Genomic DNA, 7,558 nt, shown 5'->3' on the forward strand with positions numbered 1-7,558 from the left:
CCCTAGACCCTATGGCAGTGTTTATATGACGTCCTGACCGCAAGTGCATAAGGCCAAATTTTAAGGTTGGTTTTTTTTTCTTCAAAAAAATCCAAAAATTTTCAAGTTGGATTAAACTTTCCTAGAACCCATTTTGAACCCCCTCGAACACAAATAGCGTATTTTTCAGGGTCAAAAATCACCTAAAATTTACCAGTTTCCCATACTGAACTAACCCACTACACTAATCAAGAGAACAAGCAATGCATGGGAATCTCTTAATCCCATTCAAACATTGATTAAATCTAAGCTTTCCCTAATGCAAGCAAACCTATAAGCGTGCATCTACTAACCCACAAGCTTAAGCAAGCATAGAATGTAACATTCACAAACCCACAAGCTCATAGAGAGAGTCTATCCATGAATAGCTCATTGCCAATGAAGTGGGCAAGAGCTTGCATCAATGGAGACTACACACACACACACTACAAGCATGCATACACAAGAGAAAGAAATAAGCATTCAACTAATCATAGATTAATCTACTTCAATGATGCTAAAAGAGATTAAGAGAAAGAAGTGGAGCTTTACTCATTGATTAATGGAGCTTGATGCTCATTAGAGTACAATAGAAAGAGTTAGAGAATTGCCATAGCTTGAGAACTCAAGAGCTATAAATAAATAATAAAATTTATTGGTGGGCCAGTGCCGACCACCCCCCTCCGTTTTGTTTTATCTTCTTAGTGCAACCCCCACCCCCTTGTCTTCTTCCATCACTCCTTCGTTGGGACTCTCACTATGGAGGGCCACGATATATTCTTCTCACCGTTGGATGATTCAATATGTAAAATTCTCATCGCATTCTTCCCACACTAGCTCCTCTCACCATCAACCAACCTAGTTAGCGTTATCATCTTTTGCATGGTGATGTTGACGTTTTCTTGTATGCGCTCAGCCCTCATACCCTATAAATTCCCCCTCTCCCTTCATTCGAAGCAGAAACTGGTCATTGTTGTGTTCAACAATCAACCCCATCCCCACTCTTTCATCCAGCCACCCTTCGTCGTTCATTTGCCATGCACCCCCTCTCCAATAGCTTATGAGAATGGCCAAAAAGTCCTCTTTCTTTAGCTAACATCTCTTTTATAGAGATGTCACTAACCCTAGGTCTCTTTCACACATGGGCGGACAACCCAATAAGTGAGCCTTGCTTAATACACTTAGAACTCTCATTTAGAACCCACATTGGCCTAAAATGATTTACATTGCACTTCAGCACAAAAATATGAAAAAATTATGTGCGTCTTTATGTTCCCATGGCTACAATCCCGCTCTCTCGCATTAATTACTTTCCGCCTCCTTCCATAATCCGTGTTCCCGTGGAACAGCAACCCTCACCCTTGGCTACCCCAAAGAACACTGCATTGTTGAAATTAGAGCAATGTGATGAGCTATGGTGGATCAAATACTAGAATCAACATTATTAACAAAGTGATTAGCAAATAATTAAGATGTAATTAGTAAATAATTAAGACTTAATTAGCAAATAATTAAGATGTAATTAGTGAGTAATTAGCAAATAGCTTAATGTAGGCATGGATAATAAAAAACCAGCAAATTCTCATTAGGCCAATGCCTCAATTTATAGAGTTTACATCCAAGCATCAAATCCCACTGATTTCTCCTTGATTCACTCCACCTCTTTTGCTTGATTCTCTCCACCTCTTCACTTTTCCCATAATATCTCCACACTTCCTAAATCTTCTCATGCTACCCTTTATTCTCTCCCAGTAGATTCTTCTCACCTTTTCACAGGTTCTTTCACATTTACACATCCTCTTTTATAGCCTCTAACCAAGGGCTTGTTCCCGCACACACCCTATTCACTTGTATATTTCAACACCTCCCCTCAAGTGAATACTCTCTAGCACACCTGGACCCTATACCAAGTTTCCCTCTTACTTGATAGCTCACAACCAGTGCCTCAAGTCCCTAAACTCATAGTCCTTGACACTCTCTCTCTCTCTATGTGTCCAAGGCTACTACAAGTGCCCGTGACCTTGACTAAAGTGCTCACACATACATCTACCACGTGGCCTATATCATCGGTGGCTCAGAGCTGGTTTTACTTTGTTGGGGCAGGTTACATTGGGTTGTGGGGTCTCTCTCTCTCTCTCTCTCTCTCTCTCAGAAAAGATGATCTGATTCCACTTCCTTTGGAGCCTCCATGAAGTTTGATGATGTCATTCCTTCTCCACTGGGTTTGTTGTAGCAGTCTCTTGCCATGTGTCCTGGCTTTCCACATTTGTGGCAAGTGAAGGTCCTTCCTCCTACTCTGCCTCTTCCTCGTCCTCGAGAGAATCCTCCTCAAGGTGAAGAATGCTTTTTCTTCTCCTGCTGTTGAGTCAAGCCATTTCTTCTCTTTGCCTCTACTCTCTTGCTCTAGTAGAGTTGCTTTTATCTCGTGTAGCTTTAATTCAGGTACATTCTTTAGTGTTGCTACAATATTTTCATATTCACCTTTGTCCACACTCTTCAGAAACACTGCTAGTGTCTCATCATCTTCTACCTTTTTTGCCAATAGCTGCCAGTTGTTGCTTTTATATCTGTTCAAGTGTGTGATTAAAGGTTCACTTTCCTTCATGTCCAATTTGTAGAATTCATTAATAGATTTATCTTTGAATTTTTTGCTTGTGTGCCAAATAATTTATTGAGTTCATCCCATGCATCCTTTGCCCATTGTATCCCTGTGATGTGATGAATGATTTCATCATTTAAACTGAGTGCAATAAGTCCCAATGCTTTTTCATTCCTACTCTTCCACTCATTTTCCCCTCTCTCTGGACATTCATCTCTTCCCTCAACTAGCCCCCACAGATTTTTCCTCATGAGCAAATACATGGTTTTTGTTTGCCATGTGTAAAATTGCTCCCCATTAAATTTGGCTATTTCCTGTGCTATACTCATGATGATGTGAAGGGGGTCTTACCTCTTGATCCGATTTCAAGATTCAAGGTTAGTGTCTACCCTTTTACAACTCAATTTGGTGTTTAAGAGATGATTACAACAAATTTATCAGCATAAAATCACCAGAAATTACATTAAATCAAGGGTAATCAATTTGTACGGAATGGTTGGAGTATCAAACCAACTCCGAATTACAATCTGAAGTTATAGGGATCTGTATCAGATACCTAATGGTTAATTTGAACCCTCAATTGCACCAAAATATAGTGATTAGCACTGATTAGTAAATTAATCCTCTATTTAGTGCGTAGAAAACAGAGTATGCGGGGAGTCCAAATCTGGTGCCTTAGACTTCAAATGAGCTCAAATGCTTTCAAAGCCATCAATAGCAATGAGTCTAGTAGAGGATTAAGCCAATAAACACAAGATTTGACCAAATATTGAATGCTTAATCTCTGTTTTACCAAAGTCACCTACAGATTTGATGAAGAGCTTGGATCTCACTATAGACTTGATCAAATTGAATTCTATCTTCACCAGCTTGTAGAGCATGCTAAAAAACACCTTGGACTAAGAGGAATTAGAGCCATTATAACTGAGCTAGAAGAAATCTCAAATCCCCTTCTGAAAAATGGTGCCTACAAAACGTGCTCCCGTTAGCGTTGTACACTGATTCGCTTCAATTCCTTTGAGATGCTTGTGGCCCCTTGAGTCTAGTTTAAGTACCTAAAAGGGCTTGGCCTAATTTTAAGTGTGCAAGGAGAATGAACTCCTCGACTAGCTGGGGGGTACAGAGGTGAGTTAAAAAAAGAGGAAAAATTATAATTTTCTACTAATCCTAATTAGAAAGATAATGAGCTCATAAAATGATGGATTCTAGGCATGGCTCTGATACCATGTTGAAATTAGAGCAATGTGATGAGCTATGGTGGATCAAATACTAGAATCAACATCATTAACAAAGTGATTAGCAAATAATTAAGACGTAAAGTAATTAGCATATAGCTTAATGTAGGCATGGATAATCAAAAACCAGCAAATTCTCATTAGGCCAATGCCTCAATTTATAGAGTTTACATCCAAGCATCAAATCCCACTGATTTCTCCTTGATTCACTCCACCTCTTTTGCTTGATTCTCTCCACCTCTTCACTTTTCCCAGAATATCTCCCAGAATATCTCCACACTTCCTAAATCTTCTCATGCTACCCTTTATTCTCTCCCAGTAGATTCTTCTCACCTTTTCACAGGTTCTTTCACATTTACACATCCTCTTTTACAGCCTCTAACCAAGGGCTTGTTCTCGCACACACCCTATTCACTTGTATATTTCAACATGCATGTGCTCATCCACCACACAGGAACTCCCCACCAAGAAGCTATGACAAAGACCCCCACAACTGCCAGTTAGGCAACCCCAAGCATAATGCAGTGCCAAACAATGTTGGTGGGTGCCTACCAATGTACTCAAAGCTCAGGCTTCCATGATGGGAACTCCATCATTTGGCTCCTAAAGCTTAATCTTCAGCAGTTCGCCCACACCTCACCAACCAAGACAGTACCTATCCAATCGACGACGAAGATGGTTTACGACCAATGGGTAGGCAAGTCCCATGTTCTCTACAAAATCCTACAAACTTGGCCACACCCAACCCATGGGCACTCAAAAGCTAAATTTGCCTAGCCCTTTTTCCTCAGTTAGCCTCGTCTATGGTGCTCCACCTTGCCCCTTGACTTTGGCATCGAACCAAGGTGCAGTGCTACGAATGGCCGAGCTTATCCAACCACTCAAAGATACACTCAAAGAGGTAAGCTCACAAATCTAGACAAATGGGCTACTTAGTACAAAACCCTCTTTAGGGGTGCAGACCAATAAACACATGTAAAAACAAAAATGAGTCTCTAGGTGATTAGGATCTAGGTGATTAGGACCACGGGCACACCTTTTTTCCTCGCCGATGCACAAAACCTGTAAATCTCACTGGGCTCTATCGTATATGCACACACACCACACAAAGCTTCATCATCGATAGCCATCCAAGTATATCTCTGGATGGGGTGACCATGGTGGGCACGAGGGTGGGCACAGGACTAGTCAATGGTATGACCCATCACCTAATCAATGGTATGACCCATCACCTAATCACCCCCGCTTCACCCCCATAAACGTGCTTCATGCCTAATCCATCCTACCCCAAAACTTCTTCTTTGGCTCAACAGTTATGGATCCCCTCCATCAACTACCACTCCTATCCACATAGGATCCCAAGGCTTCAATGACAGAAGAAAACACCAAATGAAAAAAAAAGAAAACACCACAACCTGATGACTCAACATCCACGAGATCCAACATACACATCACGGTGTCGACAAAGATGCTAGAGCTTCATAAACATCACCATCAACATACAGCATCTTGGAGCGCAAGTAGTCTCCATGTGTGTTGCCTCCTTGTCTCTCCAAAATTCACCCCTCACCACTTGCTCATTCAAGTACTCTGACTCCTCTAATAAGTATGTCCCACCACGCAAAGGCAATTTTAAAAAATAAAAATAAAAATAAAGAGTACTAATGGGCACATTCAAGAAAGCAAACTGATAAGAGCCCATCAGCCTAGCTGGATACTTAATTGCTAGTACTCCACTAACTTCTTTCCATCATACTAACTCCCCCACCCCCTCTCATTTCTAGACAAACAGGAGAACCAACCAAGTGCAACACTTCCTGCGTGCCTCAACAACACCTCACTAATCACGATGAGGATGCGATCGACTTTAGAAAGGGGAGTATGTTAACCACATATTGGTTAACACATTCCTACGCCAACTATGTCCACACACTTATGTAATGGGTGCTGGCACTATGTATTGTAAAACCCATCATTGATGAGGGAAACTCCCTAAAGACGATCACAAGTATTGAGCTTCGAAGGATAGACAAGAGAATCTTGGCGAGCTGATCAATAGAGAAAAGCCTTGTAGTCACTTACTGCTGGGTGGCCTAGTGGGAAAATAATTGGAACTATAAAAGCCAATTTCTCTTGTTTGTAACTCGTTCAATAGAAGTGAAGTGTTCTCTCTCTCCCTCTCTCTTGAAACTCTAATCTAGCATGTGTGATGTGCTTAGGGTTTGGGAGTGATTAGTGCTAATCACTTGTTCCCTCTTGCTCTCTCTCTCTCTCTCTCTCTCTCTCTCTGTCTCTCGGTGATTAGGGATCCTCTTCCATGGAGATCCTACACGATCTTTGTGAGAAAGCTTACATCACCCGTTGGATTAGAGTAACCGCCTCGGTGTGACAACGAGTGCGGGAGGATGGCAGTGACGAGCGACTATGATGGAGCTCTTGAGCCATGTTCAAGCTCGGTGGATAGGCAACTTCCCATGACACGTTAGGGTAGGGTTACCTTAACATCTTTGAGCTCTGTCCTATGCACACACACTACACAAAGCTTTATCATCGACAACCATCTAGGTACATCTCTAGATGGGGGGACCATGGTGGGCGCTGGTCAATGGTACGACCCAGCTCTTGGATCTTCTTAATTACCCCTGCTTCACCCCAATAAACATGCTTCATGCCTAATCTATCCTACCCCAAAATTTCTTCTTGGGCTCAACACCCATGGATCCTTGCCATCAACTACCACTCCTATCCACACACGATCCCAGTGCTTCAATGACAAAAGAAGACAACGCACCAAAAGAAAAACAAAGAACACTGCAACGTGATGACTCAACATCCACGAGAGCCAAGATACCCATCATGGTGTCTTGATAAAGATGCTAGAGCTTCATAAACATCGCCATCAACATACAGCATCTTGGAGCGCAAGTAGTCTCCATGCGTGTTGCCTCTTCGTCCCTCCAGAATTCCCCCCTCGCCACTTGCTTACTAATCCCATTATTTTACTAAACAATCGAATTCAGGAAGGAGAGTATATTAACCACATATTGGTTAGCACATTCCTACTACGATAACTATGTCCGCACACTTATGTAATGGACTCCAGCACTATATATTGTAAAACCGTCATTTGATGAGGAAAATGCCATAAAGACACTCCCAAGTATTGAGCTTTGGTGGACAGACACGAGGGTCTTGGTTAGTTGGCCAAACCATAAAGAAAACCCTTGTAACTATGTTTTAGGCACCCTGGGTCACTTATTACTGCTGGGCGGCCTAGTGGGAAAAGGCCTAAAACTATAAAAGCCAATTTCTCTTGTTTGTAACTTATTTTCCCATTTTTGCAATAGAAATGGAGTGTTCTCTCTCTCCCTCTCTCTTGCAACTCTAATCTAGCATGTGTGGTGTGTGTAGGGCTTGGATTTACAAGTGACTTAGTACTAATCCCTTGTTCCCTCTTGCTTCCTCTCTCTCTCTATCTTGAGTGATTAGACTAACCAATGTGATTCTCTTCCATGGAGATCCTACACGATCTTCCTGAGAGAGCTTGTATTAGTCGTTTGATTAGAGAAATCACCTCAGTCTGACAACAATGAGTGCAGGAGGATTGCGATGATGAGCAACTACGGTGGAGCTCTTGAGCCATGCTCGAGTGTAAGATTCCTCCCCCACCCCCTTTTTGATGTCTAGTATCTTTCCCTGTAATCAA

The sequence above is a fragment of the Cibotium barometz genome, chromosome 14 (assembly GCF_041138505.1).
Source record: "Cibotium barometz isolate CiBa-2024 chromosome 14, ASM4113850v1, whole genome shotgun sequence".
Taxonomy (NCBI): Eukaryota; Viridiplantae; Streptophyta; class Polypodiopsida; order Cyatheales; family Cibotiaceae; genus Cibotium; species Cibotium barometz.